This window comes from Anopheles coustani, chromosome 2 (genome assembly GCF_943734705.1).
Source record: "Anopheles coustani chromosome 2, idAnoCousDA_361_x.2, whole genome shotgun sequence".
In the NCBI taxonomy this organism is placed as follows: Eukaryota; Metazoa; Arthropoda; class Insecta; order Diptera; family Culicidae; genus Anopheles; species Anopheles coustani.
The window spans coordinates 90,247,994-90,270,240 of record NC_071289.1 but is presented as its reverse complement, the minus strand read 5'-3'; the positions used below and the strand labels follow the sequence as shown (position 1 = coordinate 90,270,240).

At 44.8% G+C, this 22,247-nt stretch overlaps 1 long non-coding RNA gene across 1 annotated transcript in view; it reads right to left on the bottom strand.

Annotated features, from left to right (window-relative positions):
• The window catches only part of LOC131266201 (uncharacterized), a 61,947-nt gene extending 41,409 nt beyond the window's left edge, over window positions 1–20,538 (bottom strand). The window contains exon 1 of the long non-coding RNA XR_009178364.1: window positions 20,293–20,538. This is a non-coding gene — a long non-coding RNA (uncharacterized LOC131266201). The remainder of the gene's footprint in view (window positions 1–20,292) is intronic.
• Window positions 20,539–22,247: the final 1,709 nt, after the last annotated feature.

Genomic DNA, 22,247 nt, shown 5'->3' with positions numbered 1-22,247 from the left:
TTGGGACTGGCGCGGGTAGTGGAGTGGAGTGGAGTAAATGGCAACCTCATCGTTGTCATATCCTTTCGGAGTACACCATGTACAACACGAGGATAAACTCTACCCATCCTCCTCCCACCCGCCTGGTGGCTTCATTTTGAAATTGTCATTTGTCAACTGACATTCAAGAAACATGCCACAGAACAACAAGATGTGTAAGTCTGTCTCTGTGTGTATCGTCAAGTTCCTCGCCCCATCAACCGCTCCATCGTCCGAGAAGCTCCATCGTCCCCGTTCTTGTGTTGCCACAAGCGAAAAGCAAACGCGAAGCCGAACGATTGTCTTCGAACGTCACTGGATCGTGGTGCATCGAAGCGGATGGGGCGGATATGGAAGCGTGCGAGGGGAGAAATGCTTCCTATTTGTTTCCCAGCCGGCACAGTGCTAATTGTTGTAGTGTTATGTCTCCACAGAGGAAGTCATTTGCTGCGAGGATGAAGCGCGCTCGCACAAACGCTTCGTACATCCAACGAGTGCTCCACGGTTCCACCACGACGACATAACCTGCCACCAGCCGACGACGATTAGCACACCAACTTCCCTTGCACACAAACATACGCCAGCAGCTCATATCCTGCCCCCGTTCATCGGATAATTGAAGGATTATTCTCTTAGCTTTTCGTTTATTTACTACATCCTGCATGCACGCCTCGTATGCCCACATCTTCCCTGGTGGAATCGCATTGTTCTTGCGCACAATGGCACGTACAAACACACGCATACGCTCACCCGAACAATGGTGAGTGTTTTCCCCCAAACTTATGTGAAGTGGAAGCATTTACCAAGGATATCATAGCAGAGTTCCGTGCATGCTAATTAATAATGCACCTCAAAGCAGACGAGCGGCCTTCGGAGGGTACGAATGTGCTGTAATGCACCTCGGATGTAGCTCACGATTACGGAGTTTACGGGTTCTCAAGGACTCTTGCAAGATTGAAGCGAAAATTCGAAGGTTTGTTTGGCATAGTACTGGGAAACGCGGGGCAAATAAGGGAAACTGTGGGGAGATACACTAGTCGATAGTAACCTGAAGCACTCCAAAAACTGTTCAGTGATGCAGAGAAAAACGAATTACCCGGTTGTCGATTCCAGAAGAAGGTGTACTTACTCAACAAAACCAGGATTCAAGAAAATGTGCCCCAAAGCGTGTTTCTACATGTTGTCCTACCTGGGAAATAAAGAAAGCAAAAGTAAAAATTAGTATTTTCAAAATGATTTGCGTTGAAGGGTTCGACACAACGCCACTAAAGAATTAATATTAAGCTATAAAAATCAATTTTATATTCGAACAAAATCGAAAAACCAAAGAAAGATAATATTTTTGCCTTACTCAATCACCTCAAAAGTGTTTCAATTAAATGATTTATGGTGCTTTTTCACCTTTATGTTTTAAGGACTGAAATCACACTGCCAATCAGTGCGATTGCAATCGCTGCATTATTCGACTTGTCGGAGACCATAAAACAAACATTTCACCTTGGGTTTTATTTGTTTTCCTACATTCCGTTGCCTCCACCAATCTCACAGCATGCCGAGATGTTGATTCGGGTGTTGGCATAACGCTTTTGGGACATTGCATTCAACCAGGAAAGGCTCGCTGTGCTGCAGTTGTTCGTGTTCACTTTCACAAAATGAATGGACTTGACGTGAGCAACGTTTCCAATTAGATTAGAAGATTAAAGTGCAACTAAGGAATACGGACACGGAGAGAAGGATCACAGGAAGTGCGATAGAAAATGCTGCTTTCCACGAGAGCAGCCCCTGCCAACACCGAGCACCGTCGGAAACACTGGCAACGAAGGAGATTGCATTTATTTATTTACTCTCTTTTTTGCTTGTGCGCCTCGCTGCTAAATATCAACCCACGCCGTTCTCCAACCATACACCAAGCACCAGCCGCATGTCCGGGCGCCCATTAATAAATCGTTACCCAAGTGCTGAGAACGATCATCTCGAGGATTGGAGTCTCCCAACAACAGGCTCCCTCACCCCAAATCAACCCTGTGGAAGACCCCACAATGGCCCTTTTGGCCGTGAGCTGGTTAGCAGCAGAAATCTTGGGCTCATGAAATAATCATTAGCTTCATATCGATCCGGGGTCCTTAATTTCCCATCACGAGCGAAAGCGAACTAGGCAGACGGACGAAGGGACCTCACGGTAGAATCCGTCCCCTATGCAACGCCACAACAAGCGGCCTACGATACAAAACCCGGCCAATGTTTTTTCCCTCTTGCTCTTTCCCTTCGCCCCCGCCTACACCGACACACTCGATGGAAAATCACAGTCCATGGGGCCACAAGGGGCTCGGTGATAGCCGCTCTACTAGGAACTCGTTTTCCAGTCGAGTCGAGAAAAACCGGATTCTGGTGCAACTTTTACAACCGAATGCGCCCGCGGTATCCTTTGGCCGTGTCGAGTTTTCTCTCAACTGCTTTTTTTTCTTCCACTGGTTTGAACCCGTCCCTCGAGTGAAGTGCGCTTGAATCGAGTCCCATTTTCCCGGAGAAACCGATGGCCAGCGCACCCCATCCGCCTACATTCGAAGGTGCGTTTGCGAAAAAAACGATCAAAACAGGGAACAAGCTCTGTATCGCTGAGATCGATAGAAAGGTTTACACTAGAGTTGTGTAAATCAGATTCAGATTCATGAGTCTGAATTAATCTCAGCCTTATAAGAGATTCACGAATCTTTCGTCGAGACAAGACACACCAACAGATGAAAAGTCACCAGCCAAAAATGGGTTGAGGGCCCCCTTCTTTTTTTTTTTGGTCGCATTGTCCACGTCTATAAAAGAATCGGGGAGATTCATTACAGATCCATGAAAGATTCATGAAGATTCATTAATGTTTCGAAAGATTCATTAAGCTTTCAAGATTTTCGAATCCGCAAAGATTCATGAATCCATCGGAATGAATCTTAGGTGAAAGATTCATATGAATGAATCTCGCCAAAAGATCCATTAAGCACAACACTAGTTTACACTAAACGCACTGGTAGGGTTTTGTTGTCCCCCAAACATAATTCAAAGAATATTTTTCAATTTAAAAATAAATCGTACACACTCTTTTTGATATGTTATTACATGAAAACTGAGAAGTTGTTAAATAAAAATTGTTAAGAGGACACATTCAACTTCTCTTGTTCGTTTAGTGTCAACTGTGCAGTCTGCTACTGGAACTGTGTAGTCTGCACTTTGGTTACATGGATCGTCAGCACCTTTACACCGACCTCTTGTGTCTTGCCAACGGAAAAAGTCCAATGCTCCCCCAGCGCGCACACACACACAGGCTGCAACAGCGAACCTAAATTAATCGCTTCCCACTGCAACTGCAAATATTGTCCATCCCCAGATCTCGTTTCAACCTGGCTTCCGTTCGGGGCTCGATAGTGCCATTTCTCTCCCGGACCGTTCTGTCCTGACGACGGCATGACCGTGCCCAGATTAACGGGCCAATGTTGGCCATAAATAAATGAAAAGAAAGTCGTTCCCTGGCCCGGCCGGAACCGTACCTTTCTATCGACACCGGGCCCACAGGCAACTCTCGCGCCTTGTTTTCTGCATCTGCACGAAATGGGCGAGCGGTGTTGCGTTTTTGCCTCCTTGGATTTCTTGGAAGCAAATTTTCTCCACGCTTCGCGAAACGGATCGAGCACAGACTCCGCGTAGCGAAGGGTTCGTGGAAAGACGAACTCTTCTTCTTGCGTTCGCTGTATGCCGTTGCATCGCCCGGGTTGCAGTTAATGCATCGCTGCTACGGGTCGAATCGGAAGGGACGGCAAACGTCGAGCTGGAGGACGGGGGTTGGGGAAGCAAATGTTTGTTTTAATTCAACCAATGTAGCACAGATTACCGTTCGATCGCTCGGAGTGGTGCTTGAATTTCCCTTCCCGCTCACGCTACCAATCCCATCTCCACCGAGTCCGCCGACAGGATCATTATTTGTTTTGCCTTCGTTGTGGAAAACGACTTTTCCTATTACTTATCGATGTTTTTGCTTTCCTTCCATTCGGCGAAAAAGGAAAAACGCCACCATACCACCTCTGTTCTGTTGCTCTCTTCTTTTCTCTCTCCCTCGACGCAGCGTTGGGTGAACGATTTTTCTTTTCAATATCATTTCGGTTCGCTGATAGCTAGTTTTGTTTCTCCCCGGTTCGATTGCCCAAGACCGGACGATGCCGGGTGGATGCTGGAAATAATCAATTTTCGTTCACCAACTTCGGCGTCGCTGACAGCAACATACACCCGCAACACCGCAACACTGATAATAAGTATTTTCTTGCAGCCAATTGCCGAACGGAGAGGATTGTTGCTTGCAGTGTTTCCTCGGCACGTTTTGTTTCTTCATCCGCGAGTGAAACCACCGCGAGAGGCGAGTTTCTATTTTTTCTCCAATTCTTACTTACTTACTGCAGTAGTTTTGAAACAATCTCTTTAAGCGATTGCGATGCTGGCAACGAAATTGAAACATGGCAATTTGGGTCCGCTTGTTTGTGGCAGGCGAGTGTTTAATGCTATCCGGGAGCTCATTGGTGATTGATTTTGTTCCATTGTGAGTTATCTTTTCTGTAATTATACTTTCTTTTGGACTTTTCTTGATTCCGTTGAACGATAAAAACAGAAGCGGTGGGTTTTTAGTCAAATTTGTTTTAAAGCGTTTAACCCTAACTTTTTAAAATAAATCATGTTTTGAGACACGGATACCTAATCTAAATATTAATTAAAACTCTCAAATTTATTAAAAAGTTGTTTATCAAATCTCCGAATTCAACAAACTGGGAAACAATAAATGAAACATGTTTAAATTTGTAATAAATATTCCACCTAAATTCAATTAATCAAAGCGAATTGAAAATTGAAAACAGATAATCTAAAATGACCTGCATCTTCTTCGTCTAATGAATGCAGCACATGCATTTACGAGCAAAACAGAACTTTAACAAAACATACTCAGAAGAACCATTCAACACCATTTTCCGCAGTGTGTAAGTGCATATAAATGGTTGCACGAGCGTTGCCTCAACAAGTTTATTATCCCATTAGACCACGAACGTGGCTGTCGAGGGTAGCACGAGGGCCGATTTGGCTCCGGCTTTCCGGCTGAACGTTTTCCTCGTTGCACCACATTATTGCCAGACGCTGGGGCCCGTCTTTCCCAAGAGTCAACATTTGTTTGCCCTTTCGCGAGTCACATCGCCAATGGCGGAACCCCTTGCGCGATGGGAAGGAATTATGATGTCGAAGATGGTGCTCCCGGTGGAGATCGGGGCGCGACGTTCAAGTGCCAAGAACGGAAAGTAATTCCCCCGCGGCCCCGCACATAACTGCCAGCTTCCTCGAAGTCGAGAATAATAAGCCTGACAGGAGTCTTCGGTCTGTATGTGTGTGAGTGTGTAAATGTCAAGAAGAGGAGCAGCTGCAACTATCGCTCACTCGATGCAAAAACATCAGCGCATCATCATCGCCATCGACATCGGCAACCTCACCATCCGCCGACTCCGCAAAAAGGACTATTTCAACAGCGACCGGTTGAAGTGTGCTCAAAGTTGGCGTCAGTTTCTCGCGCCAGTGTGGGTAAGCTATTCATTCTGCACACTAAAACGAGGGTGTATGTGTGCGCCATTACCATCCCGACCATGGTTTTTTTTTTTTGTTTTGCCACCCTATCGTCTGCCCACCGTTGACTCCACTCCGGATGGGCCCACCATGGAGCGCAGTTTTGCATAATTCTACCGACCTTTCATAATGGCTCGCAAACATGCAAAACATACCGTCGAGACTAGTAGCTTACAGTTTAAAAAAAAAATGAAGGAAAAGAGAACAAGCATAATAGAGATAATAGAGATGGAGAGAGGAAAAGAGCACTCGTCCGGCTCGGGATGCGATGCGGAGCCAAAGTCAGGCAACAAAATCGTCCTATCCGATGTTGTGGTGCGTCAAAAGAATAAAACCACCACGGAAGGGTTTCGTTCGAGGAGATGGGAAGGTGAAAATTGTCGACGAAATGTAGAAACCGCGAGCAGTTGGCCAAGAGAGAACTTGTACTAATGAATAAGTGAAACGAGCTCTTTCAGAAATGCACCGATTTAGGATGCACGTTTCTGTAAGCATACTGTAAGCATCGCGTCTTTATCGAAGTCATCGTCGTCATCTTTCTCTTTTTAGTCATGGACACCATTTTGTATTGCACAGAAATAAAACAACACAAGCATAACTTCATACCGGCACGATGAAACGGAACAAGTTTACGATAATTATGCTCTTTTATGCTGCTACACTAAAGGCGTACGACAACATTGAATTAAAAAACCACGAAAACATTAAAATCGTTCACTTGTGATGAATATGCTCATTGATTTCAAACAAAAGCAAAAGAAGGTTTTTAGTTCACACTTCTGCTTCGAATTATTGAACGTTATAGGTTCATTTCCTTTAAATTTGCCTACCTTTAAATGCTAAAATAGTATTTATTTACCGTTTCGAAAATATTTCCCTTCTGTGAACATCTGTGTATCGGAAAGATAAAATTAATGAACTCCAGGAAGTGAACGAAAAAACGAAACACAAAACACGACGCTAAACCGATTACAGGAAAACATTCTGCCTCGGCAATTCGCAATGATTGTTATGCAAATTGATGAAAACTTTCGATTAAAATCAATCAAACGGAAGCGGTTAGGGAAACACGGTTTGCACGCAAATTATACCATCCAACCACTCGTTCTCAAACCTTTTCGCAAACCGACGAGAATGCAGTGAGAAATTCTTTCTTTAAAAAAAACCAAGAATACTTTTTGCTGCGTGCAAATTCATTTTAACACGAACACGCTTGCCACAAAAGCGCATTTTACCTGAAATGATGATGATGCGTTTGTTCAGCTTTCGTTCTCCTTTGGCTCTGAATCAAACTGGTGGTTAAGTGTAGCAAAATTAGGCACTCGGATGATTCGAAGAAATTTTTGTTTTTTATCCGAAGAAAAACCTACCGAATGTTAATTTAGGAAAATGTGAAGCAATGCATAAATTAGCAACTCCGCCTAACAATACCGAATCGGTTCTGTCGATTTCAGTTTCGATTCATGATGCGTGCATGTCTCGTACCGTTATGTTCTTCTCTCAAATCCTCAACAGTTCTCGTTTTGTTATTCTTTTCCGCCTCATCTCCCTTGTCGTACATTTTAAAGAAAGTGTTTATGTTCGCATGATCAATGGAATATAACATAAAACATCGAATTGGAAAAATCTTCCCTTTATTTCATATTGTTCCCTAAAGATGTGCTTTTATAATGCGATTGGCTTCAATCCAACGACACACAATAAAACCCACCAAAAGCCGTACGAAACGCTTCACTTTCCCGATGCTCGCAGGCTTTTTTTCGATTGTACACTACCGTCGCCAGTTGCGGAACCAGTTTTGACGCCGATCGTGGGGGTGGTTGGACACATTCGAACGGTTGGCCCTCGGTGAGGATTCGTACGGTACGAAAAACCACTTACCGATCGAAACGTTCAACGAGGTCAAGGAGATCCGGCGCGCCATATAGAACCAGATCGTGCGCGGGTTCCGAGGGGTTCCGGAGCGAGGGAAAGATCACCGCGACTGCGAGATCCGACTGGATGCGGGGACGGGAGGACATTTTAACACACACAGTCTGGCGCACGGAAAAGATGTGAAGAGCAGCAAAACGAAAAATAATAAAACATACCTTACTCCATGATCAAAACCAGCCCCGATTCAGCGCGATATGTGAGTCACGATTTAGCTTTCGAAAACGGTTCAACCCCGCCTGGGATGGATAAAAGTGAAGGGACGCGTGCAGACGGACACGCGCGTCGAGGGCGAAGTGGCGAAGGTGGCTCGAGAGAACGGCAGACCCGGACCCGGAGCACCCCGGCAGACTATCGAAAATGTTGCTGTCCACCGATCGGATATTTCTGCAGTGCACAGATCTTTCGCCAATTTTGTCCCGTTCAAGTGGAAGCCGTTGGACCCATGTTTGGAACTTCCCAAATAAATGATAGAAGAAAAAAAAACCCAAGTGAAGGTGCCAATTGAAGTAAATTTGATGAGCAAACGGGCACATTCACCTGGCGGGGGTTCAAAGAAACGAAATAAAATCGAAACCTTCAATCGGCCAAGCGGTTTCCGCGTGCAGGCATTCGAATTTTTTCCTACAAATCCCGCACGAGCCGAAGAGACCAGGAAGTAGGAGGAACCTTTCATTAACACCTCTCGAACACGGGAAAATGCTCTACCACACGCGTCGATCGATAACACCGTAGGGTATAAGATTTGAATCATTGGCCTCGCACTGAAGAATTGCAAAATCAAACTGTCACGAGGTGTTAAGTGGCGAATTAGAAATTGAATTTCGTAGAGTGTAGAAGTAGAGTGGTTCACGATCAATCGTGTGAAAACAGGATCTAGATGTGTTTCAGAACTAAGCAATGCTCGATGAAAATAACTTTGTGTCAAGGCAATATTTGTACGATACAAAAGAACGATTTCCTTCAATGCAATTTTTATAATTTTAAAAAGGAAAAGAATAAAGCTTTCCCTGAATGTTTTACGTCACCCACATTGTAATTCCCGCTGAATAAAGTAAGACGTTACGACAGGCACATTCTTCCTGCTGCGCCACGACAAAAGGCAGATTTGGCAAATGGACTGCATAAATAGGCCGAAAAGCTTTTTCGCGCTAATAATCGTAATGATAATTTGCAATTATCCCGTCCCATTGACGCACGCCAACTGTTTGCGGGCATGGAAAGGGGAGGACCGCGAAAGATATTACCTTAAGCCTTACAAACGGCAGCTAGGCCCTAGAAAGAAAAAAAGGATCCAAACGAAGAAACGTACACACAGGCCAAAAAAAAAAGTGAATCTGAAGCAATCACTCACACCTCCGCTCGGTGGAAAGTCTTCCGACCTTTTTTTTCCCCGACCGGCAACGTCCTTAGCTTCTTTGGCCCAAAACCCGTCACATCATTAGCCAAGAGGAAAGCCGTCGGGACGAGAGACGTCAACCGTTGTCAGCGCGGCGCTCACGTTCTTGCGGGAGAAAGTTCGCCCGCTAATAAGTGTGTAGCACCAGGAGAGAGAGAAAGGGAGCGAGAAAGATTAACAAAAAACAAAAAAAGTGTAACAACTTAATTCACCGTCGTGGCTCGCAAACTCGTAAACCAACTAATAACGCCCACGAAATGAAACATGACACTGATGGTGAAGGATCCTGGTAAAAGCGGCGACTTTGCTTTTCGCACAAACCGGAAGGCAAACATTTTATTAACACTAGAAGGCACTCTCGGGAAGCATTAAAAAGGAAGGTTGTACACGGTGCTAAGGCGTAGCTTCAATAAACATAACCCACATGATTTTGGAGATCCATAATGAAGCAAAGTTTAAACGTGATTTAAAACATTTTGTGTAGGTTACATTTTGGTGTAAAGTACCTTCGAAACAAGTTAAAGAGCTTGCTTGATTAATTAAAATCGATGAAAGACAAAACCAAATTGCAAAACATCTTCCCTCAAGAAGTTGCTAAAAGGGTGTGCATTTCTACGAGATGAAACATGTTCAAATATCAAGATCAACTACAAACATAATGGTTTCCTTCTCAGGTGAACCTCCTCTCCCCAATCTCCCCTTTTCCTTCTCCCCGCACAAACCAAAAGACTAAGAAACAATGGAACGCCCAGCACATACCCACAAGATGTTGATTTCTGTACGTGCAGCAAACACCCTGGCAAGCAAGCATGCAAGCACGCACGCACGCCCGTAAGCCGGCAGCATATCATTACTTCTATGCTGCCCGGGCACTCGATTGCAATCGTATTAATTTCATTACAAAAGACCAACAACGCCAGCATCTGGCAGAGAGCGGCGCGTGCAGCATCGCTTTGAAATCGGATCGTTGTTTTATGCAACGTTCCATCCCATTGGCAACGTCGAACGCCGCCACAACAATGGGAAAACAAGCTCACGGGAGGATACTTGTGCCGGAGTACCACACCTCTTTTGCGGCATGGAAGTGTGGAAACAACAGCATCCTCTCAGTCGATGGAAATCGGTTGTGGTCCTCAAACATCGATAACGTAACAATTTCCAGCAATCCGCGATTGTTTGCCCCCGGTGAAGAACGCGATTTATCTCCCGGTAGGGTGGCCCGCCAGTGGCAGCAGGAAGAGCTGATTCCTTGCCGGACCCAAGCGCCAAGAGAACAGAGGGTGTGCAAGAAAACAAAACAGAAACCCCGTGTGGTGGCGACGTCACGCTATGTTGGCCCCCATGCTGCATTGCCTTGGACGCTTTGTAGGTGGAGGTTGATGAAAACGACGATTAGCATATTTTTGCAATTCGAACCACTTCGATGAAACTCTACGTTTTTTTTCTTCTCTATTTTCATGCCTCTCTTGTTTTGTCTTGCACCAACACGACAGCGAAACGAAATCAGCAAACGGGGCGCCTAGCTGATCAATTGCACCGAGCTGGTCGATTGCGTTACCTCTTTTCCCTCGTTTGGGAATCACTAGGTGTTGAAAATAATGTTTCTCACACCATGCCACGGAAGAAAAAAAAAAGGTAGTGTAACTATTTTATAAACCGAAACGACCTCCAATATTCATGGTGTGGACTGTTGCTGCAGCAGGAATAAAATAAGCACATTAAAACATTAAGATATTAAGCTAAAGAGTTGATTTTCTTTGCGATTCTGTTGTTTTATTTTTCCTTGTCTCAATTTTGTCAATACCATTGAGGGGAGGTTCCTCTTCTGCTAACCATCTGTTACGCAATCAATATTTTCCGATGATTTCTTACTGATGTTGTTGTTGTTTTCTCCAAAATTTGGGCAAAATAAAATTAGGCTTGCCTTTTTTAGTTCAGAGCGAAACAAAGCTTTTCTTTGTTGAGCGCATTTCAGTGGAACACAAAGGCGCCACACACTTTCTCGTGAATCGTGTGACATTATAGTCAGCCCCGCGTTTTCGAACATCTCTTCTGCAGCTTCGCCAATTTCGGAAGCAGCTCTCGGCGCCTGCATAGTAATCAGAACGCGGTGTTGCGTAAATCTGATCCGCGATCCGCGGCCAAAAACCGACCGACCTACCCGGAGCCGGTTTACCATCGGCGATCGCGGCGGGTTGCGAAAGAGCTGTAGCATCATTAACACAAAACAAAAACATTATCTAATTCAATTATGGGAAACCGCCATCGGTGCGGGTATGCCGACGATGATGTTCCGGTTTGTTTTGGGAATTGGGAGTCGATTCGTTGGCGCATTCGATGTGAAGATGGCTCGCATTACGCCGACCCCGGCTGGCGATTGATCTCCACGAGACCACTGGGGCCGAGGCAGCGGGAGATTATGCAGTCAATCATGCGCCAAATTTTTGTGCGGTACATCGAGCACACGCAAGGTGGGGAAGCGACTGCGTACGATCTCCGACCGGGCGGAACGATCGCGATCGGGGCGGCGGCAAATGAAACCAAATGTGATTGTAATTAGCAAGCCATGCGTGGCCCAAATTTTATTCAGCGTACTTAATGAAATGTAACCGTAAGGTGTCAGTGTAGGCAACGGAGGTGGTAACCAACGAGGTACCCTTTACTTAGTTGGTTAATGATAAAGAGCATGCGTTAAGTAGAGCAAGTAGTATTTAAACGTTGAAGAAAATTTCATTCTTCAAGTTACAAGACAACTGAAACAATATAAGAAAATCCAGTTTTAACAACAACAATTAATCACGAGCACAACTTTACAACATAAAACTTAACAACTGGCTCTACCGCGTTTATTTCAGCAATAAAATGCAGCTGCAATACCCCGTAGTCAGCATATTCCGAAACATAATTACCTTCACACCTGATCGGCAATTAGCTGCAAACTTTGTCCAGGCTTGGCTTTCAACGACATTTGCTTTCAACGGCAGTTTATTGTTCTACACAATGGATAAACAAACTTGTTCCTTCGCCAGGCAACTTGTTCTGCAGAATGCAGTTTGCGATGATTATTGCGAGGAATTTCGTTCACCATTTTGCTCAAGCTTCAACGAGTTTTAGCTGGCTCAAGAGTTAGTTTTAAATGGGGCTCGCGAAAAGAAGAAGATGTAAGAAATGTATTAGCTTCATAGGTCATAAGTAAACGGCTTAATTTATTGGTTTTTTTACTGTGTCAATCATCTGCTACTTCACGTTCAACACCACGATGGAATACGGTGATAAAAGGGGGGGGGTTCGTCGCTTACCGAAAGTAGTAAAGTCACCGCCCGGTATATGGTCAAATCGACGCCATTCTAGGCCATCTAGGCCATCAGAACAAAGCCTACCGTTTGCATTATATGGAGAGAATAATTAACTCATCCAATCGAATGCAGCGGACCGCATCGCCACCGTAGGAGAAAAAGAAGAATTTCGTATACGAACAAGTAGTGAGCATACAAATGCCAACCTCCGGCCCTGTAGCTGTAGCTGGTGGCTTTCCAAACATGATGAGTCAAAAGGTCCACGTTGGGTAATTTGACAGACATTGTATGGTAATCTTAAAATCTTCAGATGTTGACACACAAAGAGACATTGTTTGACTATGTCAAGCTAAAGTTTCTGTCCTTGAACGGTTCCCGTTGGCTGAATCGGTATAAAAGATGATCATATAAAAGAATTGAATATAAGAAACATTCATTGCTTAGAAATCATACAATTTAGTAAAGTAAATGAGTAAGTAATGTTCATTGCAAATATTTTACGAATTTGATCCAATCCAAAAGTACCTAAACAGTCCACTAACGACTTCACGGTTTTCTATTGACCTTTTTCTCAAATGCATACGTCAGCTACCAAACAAAAACAAACAACTCTAAATGGACTCAACTAACTCATTTCCATTGCACTAATTTCTACGCTTGATTTTCGAAAAAGAAACGCACGTGAGATGGGTTCGCCCGGTCTCGTCCCGAAACCGGATGTCCAGCGCCGACATAAATAAATTTAATTAACAGCAAAACTAAAGCAACGATAAATGATTGAAAAGCATAACGACGCACACGGAAGCTCACGTGCGCGGTGAAAAGCCAAACCGAACGCCAAACCGATGAGCTCGCCTTCCGAAGCGACGGAGGAAGTTTCCGAACAAAAATTAGCACTCAAACTCGAAACCATGGCCAGACAGATTGAGGGCAAACGCCGTCAAACAGTGTACCGAACCAAAGCAAACACTTCAACCCCGCCGAAGAAGCGAGCGGAGCACTACAACGATCGGGGAATGTTTAATGTTTTTCGATCGCGCCGGTGCGAACGTGATCGGTCGCAAAAGCCAAAGCCCTTCGGGAGCGCGCAAAAGGGTGGAATGCCCCAAAACGCAGACGAAAAACGATACGGACCCCAAAGAAAGTATTCGTCAGTGGTGCGAGTCGCTTTGCGTACATGCTAAACTATCGAGAAAAAAATGGGAGCTTTCCACCAGAGCAGGTCCGGTGAAGGCGATGATGGACGAGGTGATGTCGGTCGGTGCGCTGCTTCAAACGTGGGCATGATTTAAATGCGGCCGTGCACATGCGTTCCACACACACACCCCCCGATGTGCTCTCAACCACCCGTTGAGGCGGTGAGTTTTGAGTAGAATTCCTGAGCGTTTGGCGAAAGAAACCGTGGAGTCGAAAAAGTTTTCTTTCGCTTCCCAAGACAAGAGGCTCGGTTTTTTCGCACCATGCGGAACTGAGCTGAATAGAGATCGACGGACGCTATCGGACGCGAAAAATGCGACGCGACGCTTTTCACCAGAATTATTTGACCTGAATATGTCGGGAGGGTGAAGGCAACCAACCGGCGGGCCGGATGGGGCCGATCGGGTGGAAAAGTCCGATCGGAAAAGATGATTGCGAGCGATTTGTAGGGGCTGAGGCGAAAACACACAAATCATGCCTCGCGCATGGGATGGCGCGCCTCAAGATGAATGGCCGATCGGTTTTGGGCCTCGCTCGGTGAAAGGAGAGCAGCACCAAAACCGGCCCCAGATCGAACGGAACCCGGCGCACGCACGGAGAGAAAAGAAACCTCCTTCTCTGCGATGCTGCATGTTGCCGGACATCATGCGCACCATCGATATGTGTGTGTGAGTGGAAGTGTGAACACGCACCCGATGGCCACGTAACGAAAACGCTCAAGACGATGGTCACATGAGTGGCTACAGCACGACAGGCCAACGAGGCCAGTGGCGGCCGGTTGCATCCGGCCATCCGGATCCAATCCATCTCTTGGCGTGAGACTTGAAAAACTGGTTGCGATGCGTGTTGTTTTTCCCTTCACGGTTTCCATCTTCCCTTTTCTTTCCTTTACCAGCCAGTGACTTCTTTAAGAGATGAATCGGCTCGGAGGTGTTGCATCTCCAATGCGGGAGAGAGAGTCGCGTCAAGTTTTCCCCAGTCGGGAACGTTTGCACCTTTTCTATTTCGATTGCTTGAAGTTTGTTCAACTTACTTAAAAACAAACACTAAACAAGCACCAAACCGACCTCAAATAAATTATCTTTCCGATCACCGTGAGCATAACCATCGCAAGCAGCACGAAAACGACGTTCCGTGACCGTGAGCATCCGCCACAATAACGGGAAGTGAACGGGGCGACGCGTTCGACCCGAAGCGATGGATGTTCCATGGCCTTGCTATCGTCTGTGTGTTGCTCGCAACACCAATATGTCGATTAGGACCGAAGGCTTTCGGCTACGGAGAAGGTTCCACTCTTGGAACAGTTTTGTTTGACTCCCCGAACGAGGACGCGAAAAATCACAGACAATTGTTTGAGTATTTCGACAATCTGTGATTCAACAAACCATTTGAAAATTCATCCAAAAAGCATACATATTTCTTGAATTAAAAATCTATTAAATAAATTTCAAACGAAAAACTCCTCATTATCGACGAACCTTTGTATGCAGTTTAAAAGTTTTTATAAACGCTCATCAATAAATTTCCCCCAATCGTTGATGATTTCATTCTCCCATTGCATAATGGGCGTTCCATTTTGTAACCGGCGTCTTTCGTTCCCATGCCCATTGCCATAACCACCAACCCCTGCCCTGTGCAGCTCCCATTATCAATTATTCCAAATATGCGGGCGAGACAATCATGATCGCCTACACGCGACAACATTCAATGGTGCTTCCGTGGAAATTAATGCAATTCAGCAGCGAACCGGAAAAAAAACCCGTTCAAACGTGAGAGACTGAAGCTGGTGTGGTTTTTCCTGAAGCTGGAGTGGATCGCTGCTTGAAAATATGGTGAAAATGATACATCCACAAATAGAGTCTCGGTATTGGGAAATTGTAACAATGCACTCACAAAATATGCAGAAGGTAGAAAGTTAGAAACACTGTGCGTCATAACAAATAAAAAGCTGGAGCGAACCAGGTTTAGATGTTTTGCTTCTTATGAAAACACATTTTTATGTTTATGCTTCGGCAATGGATCCCTAGCACGTGCGGTTTTTAGATTGTTCCGGCATCTGCTTTGACCGGAAAGATGCACGTACAGCTCATTTCTGCGGGACGAAAAAACTATATTTAAACTGCACCTGAATGACACTTCCAGTGTACGACCTTTTGCCAACCAGCCAAGGTTTATGTACGGAGACCACGGAGGCGTTTGTTTACTTTCAATGGTTCATTAGCGAGCGAAGAGTGGGTAAAAAAAACGAGAAACAACGCAAACAGAAAACACAACCCCGAACGGATGCTACAAGCGATTCCCGACGCATCAGCCACGTTCCGGCCGCCAACCCCCCATTGTTGCAGTCGAACAACGACAAACAGCATTACGGCTCGGGAGCATTTTTATTTATACTTTTATGCTCCATTGAAACAACCGTGGCACGTGGAAGCTGGAGGCTCCGGCCCGCTGGATCTATTTCCTTTGCATCGGCCATCGAGGAATAATGGCCGACGAAGGAGATTGCCGATTGTGGCCTAACAAGAAAAGAAAAAAACTAAATTAAAAGACGTGATGCAGTAATCTGATTTTCTCTTACCTTTATGATGCGTTTTTCTTCTTGTTCGTTTCTTCTTCATCATCAACAGTCCCTCAACCCACCCTCGGTTAATGCAAACCTCATTTATTAAGCTGCCAACCGTTTCGCTTCGATCACGATTCTCACGTTCTCCCGCGCGTTTTACTTGGCACCGGAATGCCCTTTCGTATTTTTCCCGCAACCCTTCGTGGGGGTGAACCCACGTCGGGACTTTGTTTTTACTTTCATCGCCTACTTCCTCCGCTCCGAAAAATAAGATCAAAATCGGTTGTTCCGCGTAGTAATAGGTAACAGTTTCAATTCCGCCGCCAGTGTCCCTCTCGCGTCTCCTGCGGCCCCAAGCTTTTTCTATAGCCCTACCCTACCCCTATGCACCATTTAGTTAAATTCACTTTCTAATTGCATTTGTTTTCTTTCTCCTTTTTTATGTTGTTCATTGTACTATTTGGCGCTCTCTGGATGTTGGCGTATTTTACACCTGCCACTAACCGTACTTCCTGCCAACGGCATGCCAGCATGCAGCACGCTCATGGGCACCTTCATAAAATCAGCATCCGCTAACAGAGGCTGAAACTCGCTGATCTCGAACTTCCGGGACATAGATCGCGTGCGAGGAAACTCGTAAGAAACGGTTGCTCTGTGGGCCTTTTTACTTGCTTTGCTTGCGAAGAAAATTTATCCACCTCCACACGGTCACCTGATTCGAACACTCACACACGACATCCGATTGGTGGGCAGGGAACGGTAGAACTTGCGTCCCAACAGCCAACACAGCCAGCATCGAAATCGATTTCCCAGGGGCGATTTCCACTCCGAATGGGCCCACGGTGGGTCTTTCTTTCCATTCTGGTGAAAAACAAAAACCATAATCCAATCCACAACCCAACTTGGACGCAATTTGAAGGATGACTTCTATAAGCAATTCGGTATTGGGTGAAATTGAAAAACTTTTTCGGTGCCCCGGGCAAAAGCTACTTGTTACATTTTTTCTATTATTTATTGGCATTATTTTTTAACATACGGCAACGACCTTCGCACGAAGGAAGTTTGATAAAAAATTTCTTGAAATCGTTCACTTTTGAACCTATGATTTGGTACGTTCTCTGGTGAACCAAACGTTGGTTCCAGATCTGGACATTTTTTTCCAGAGTAAGAACAATTTTTCCAAACACTGTGAAATGCACTTGATGTTAAAAGATTACAGCAGAAACTTTCTTAAATATGTTAAAGAAAGAGAATTTCATTTCAGAAAGAGAAAATTCATATAAACCCTTCTTCGACATATTTAAGGAATATGTTGTATCAGCCAAAGAGAAAAGAAAAATCCAATCAACACTAGCGCAAACTCGTGAAATATTGACTCTTTCGCAAGTTCATCGTCGAATACTATTCCTAAACTTTAATCGAACGTATGTTATCTGAAGCTTGTGAAATCAACTTGAGCCAACTAACGAGACGAATCGTCCACGTAGAACTTGGCACACATACTTCCCCTACTTTTCGTGGAGTGGGCCAGCACCAATTCGTCGAGGTTGGCAAGCAAGGCTGGGGCCAGCTTATCGGCTACTTTCTTGCCAACCCTTTGCTCGCCTTTTCTAGGTGTTTTGCCCGCGAAGCAGCTTCTTGCTCTGACGTTTCGCCACACTTTCTAGCCAAAGAGTGCTTTAGTTGCTACCGTGGAATGAGACTCATGGGTTCCACATTTTTAAACGGGTTGTAAAATGAAGGCTGAGATGGAATCAACTAACGAATGGCTTAACATAAAAACAACTTGCACGATAGGACCATGGCGTAATTGGTAGTGGACGCTACAGAAAATACATATTACAATCAATTACATTAATTTCATTTCTTCGTCGTCGACAAATTCGACATGCCGTTTTGCAATTTAAAACTAATTGTTTTTATTATTTTTTTACAAACTTAAAATATTAACTACGTCCTTAAATAAAACACACAAAAAAAAGCATTGTAGTACAAGAAGAAAACGTCACAAAACGGGAAAATGTTTGTGAGAATTCGCTTTCTATAGTATCTTATTCCAACAATCAGCTAAGCATTTCCCAATTTCCCAAATCGTTCAGAAGTATCCAATGGTTGTTTGTTACTTTACTATGTTCTAACTCTCCAAACGATATTCGAATCGATAAGGTCAGCACCACTGTTGATTGTCTCGTTATTCTCCCGGCACAACTGAGGCGCACGGGAAATCCTGGGGGTTTTCCACTAGATAGATTGCTGCAACATGCTATACGGAGTCGCATGAAAGCATGGAAACGTTTTCTTGTACAAACAAAGAATCGTCTCGTTTCAGGGAAATATTTTTCCAATCTCAGGTGATCACATTGTAAACGAACAATAGAAAATGCATTGTTAGGAAAATAATAACACATCCTATCATAGGTGATTTCTTGTTCAATGTAATTGGAAAAGTAAATCATTAACGATCAGAACCTTTTGTTTATAGATAGTTCAAGCACGATAACCGATTTATTTTGAACACATGAAACATGTCTTTCTTGTAGAAAAATATAGAGACAAGAGGATAAACAATCCAAAGTCGCCATGAAAATGGCTAAACAAAACAAGCGACCATAGAGCACCGTTCAACTAAACCATTAACAAGTCGACCGAACTGGACGAGAAGAACACGCTCGACTCACGAAAAATGGCGACAAATTTATGCGAAATGTCGAAAGAAAAACAAAAGTCTGCGAATGGAAGTAAAGTAACTACGCACGAGCGAACGGTAAACCGGGGAAATAATGTTCTAACGAAGCGCCAAATTGTGCAGGTCACGTACTATCGGGACGGCGCATTTCCCCCCGTGCGGTAGCCAATTTTTGGCTAATTTGAAGCGGGAATATAACAAACTAAACGCAAACACGTAGCTTGCGCCCCGGTCCAAGCTGCACCGCCCCAAACGCGACGCTTAATGGCCGCCCACTTTATTTGCCGTGAAGTGCGTGAACCTTTTCAGGTGCAAAAGAATAATTGCCATTAAATCGGACACCCAGGCCGGTTCGGATCGGGGGCCGTTCTACGTCGGTGATGAAGGTTGGCACGCCTGTGTTTCGATTAGCTTCTCTTGCCGGCGTTTTCTTTCTCCGTTCCACTGGAAATGCTCCAGTGGGTAAGGTGGAACCCTCTGAGGGTGAGCTGCGCTTCGCCGAAGTGGAAAATTATAGATGGAAAGCATCTCTTACACTTCACTGCGCTGGTGGAGGGTTTTTCTTCCCTTCTGCAGAAATTGTTTCGCTTCTCTTCAACCACTCGTTGAGCACCTAACGATGGACTTTACGGTGGCCAAAACCTCAATCACGGCCTCCGAAAGCTCGGGTGCGGGCTTATGCGATGGTGAACAATCCGGGAAGGGGGGTGTCCCTTGCTGGAGGCATTGGCTTTGGCCGCGAGCTCGCGGTTGAATGAACCCCGGGTTGTGTCTAGGGTCCGACAATTCCCGTGGCCGCCCAACAACGCCGCTGACCAGCGGCCACTGAATGGCGAATACACATCCAAAAGAAAAGCACGGCTCATTAAGGTGATAAGAACCGAGAGGTGGAGTTCCCGCAAGAGTTCTAGTTGTTACAAGGCCTTCCTTGGAATAATGGATGCCTCTGATCAACTTACAAGAACACGCTATATAATGCTATGATGTTATTAAATCTTTCGCTCATTTGTTTCGAACATTTTTTCTCTTACTTAGTTCTACCGTTTAGCTGAGACGTGGATTTAATTGAATTTTCAACTTTTCCACCACGTGTTTATGAAAATCAGAATACTTTTATAATGTAAGCAATTCAAATATATAAAAACAAGTGAAATTATTGCTAACACATTTAAGTTTTACGTATCTACAGAACATTTATACAGAACTTTATAATTGGTTGTTAAACAGTGGTTGGTAAACATTGAAACAACATTCAAACAGAAAATGTTCGTAACATTACGAATGTTCAACCGGAGTTTAATCAACGAAATTGTCACTTCAAGAGTTAAATACAACAAATGCTATCGGAATGAAGAGAAGACGATGGAGACATGACAAACACTTTCCCGCAGGTTGTAATATGTGTGAAAATGGGGTTGTAGAAAAAAAAAAGAATACCCAAAACCCGTTCCACCTGTACGTTCCGGTCGCCGCCGTTAACGTCTCCAGCACGTACTCTTCTTAATTTCTCCGCGACAGCTCGCGGTTAGCATAATGAAATACCGTCCCATGCCACTGCACTCACCTTTAATGCTACTCCGATGTGCCTCCGGTGACTTACTGCGTTCCGCTTTGGACTCCCCTTTTCCCTTTCTCTTCTAAACGCTCCAAGTAGTAATTCTTGATGTTTCTTTTCGTTTACTTTTTATTATTTCCAGGCAGTTTCCGGCTGCAACGGACCGGTTTCTTTTGCTTGGACGACACCTTCCGAGGGCACCTTAATCGAGACACACGCACACACACAAACACACTCGATGTTCTTTACGGTTGTTTGGTTTATACACTTTTTTACTTCTGCTACGTCACAATCCAACGACGTTTTGAGACGATTTGAAGCATACGTTGATGGCAGATGCTTCTTCACTTACTGACAGTATTTTTCACCTTTGCTGAATTAAAAAACCAAACTTTACTCGCTCACCCTGACAGGGAAATGTTGGGTAAAGTTTTATGTTTTTAACACTGAGAAAAACAACTTCACTTTCCTTCACTCTCTTAACCAGTTGTGAGAAATTCATATGATTTTTATAACAACTTTAATTTTCAACTTTCTCACATACCACCAGACACCGTTGTAAATTGCATGAAACACACACACACACACGCAACCAAACTCACTCGGTTACACCAAAACCCGTTGGCTTGAACTTGTTTTCTTATCCTGCGTTAAACACTTTGCTTTGCACTTTTATTTCATCTTTCAATCGCAAGTATGCGCAACAACAGAGCACTAACGGGACATCGGGTTTATGCTATCCTTCACTTGTTTCATCCATTTGTGATGGAAAATTCTGCCAATTTTTTCTCCCTCCCCTGCAAAAGAAATTGAATCACAATCACGTTCATTCACTTACTTTCAGTTACACAAGTCCGGTTCTAGCGTAGCGAACGAATCCCGTTTGAAAAGCAAACTAACCCGAAAAAAAAGAAAACAAGCGAACGGTAAAACGCAAAACGGCAAGAACCGAAACCGGTGCTAGGGGTGGTGCTGCTTTTGGGAGAAAGGCAACAATTTTACGCAACTTTCGCCTTTTGCGTACACCGCCGGAGATGCGGTTCCAAATCGGCACGGACTTGGCTTGGCCGTGGGTTGTTCTCTAGCTGCCGGAGCTCTCTTTCTTCGCCATGCTTTTTCACTCGCTCGTGCTTACAACGGGCCGCCATCGGGGTGGACGGTGTGGCACAAAAACGCTTTCACTTCACGTTCACCAAATCCTACTCGTGCACTTTTTTTCACCTCAGGGTGTAAAGTAGTAATTTTCCATCCATCCACACAGAGCTTTACGCACTTGCGAATGTTGTTTTCTTTTTTCGTTTGCTCTTTTTCGGTGTTTATCTCGAATTGCACTTTGCTGCAACGGTCGGTTTCTACCCATTCCCTGATTCGATACGGGAGTTCATCCGAATGAGCTTATATGCTGAAATGTGTACACAGTGGGGAGTAATCCTTCAGGTATTCAATCTGCTTGTTTGCCATTTCCATCAAATCTGCTTTTTTTCAGTCAACGCAGTTCAATGGCGGCTCCATCACACCTTCGTTCTGACAAAATCAAACTGTAATCCAACCACTAGCACGATTTTCCCAACCACCGCATAATCCAGGAGTATCAAAAGGGGAAACCCACCCCACGTTCACCGACCTGAGGTAAGGTTCCGGTTGCCCTTGCAACCCCAAAGCGAGCATTAATAACAAAAAAGGGGGCCACTTTTCTCAAAACCACAATCGTCATCGACGGCTCGGGACCGAACGACGTCAACATTTTCACCGACCTCGCGCTAACCATCGTTAAATAGGGCGCCCCTCGGGATTGTGAGGCATCCGACCGGTCTCGTGCCCCTGCTACCATCCACACCCCATCGACGTTGGTTGGTTCACGTTTTTCACGTCCCCGGGAGAAAAAATCCGTTAGCCGGCGCAATGAGATGTTCCACGAGAGCGAACCAATTATTAGCAATGCTACGGTCCGAAGCAGCGAACGA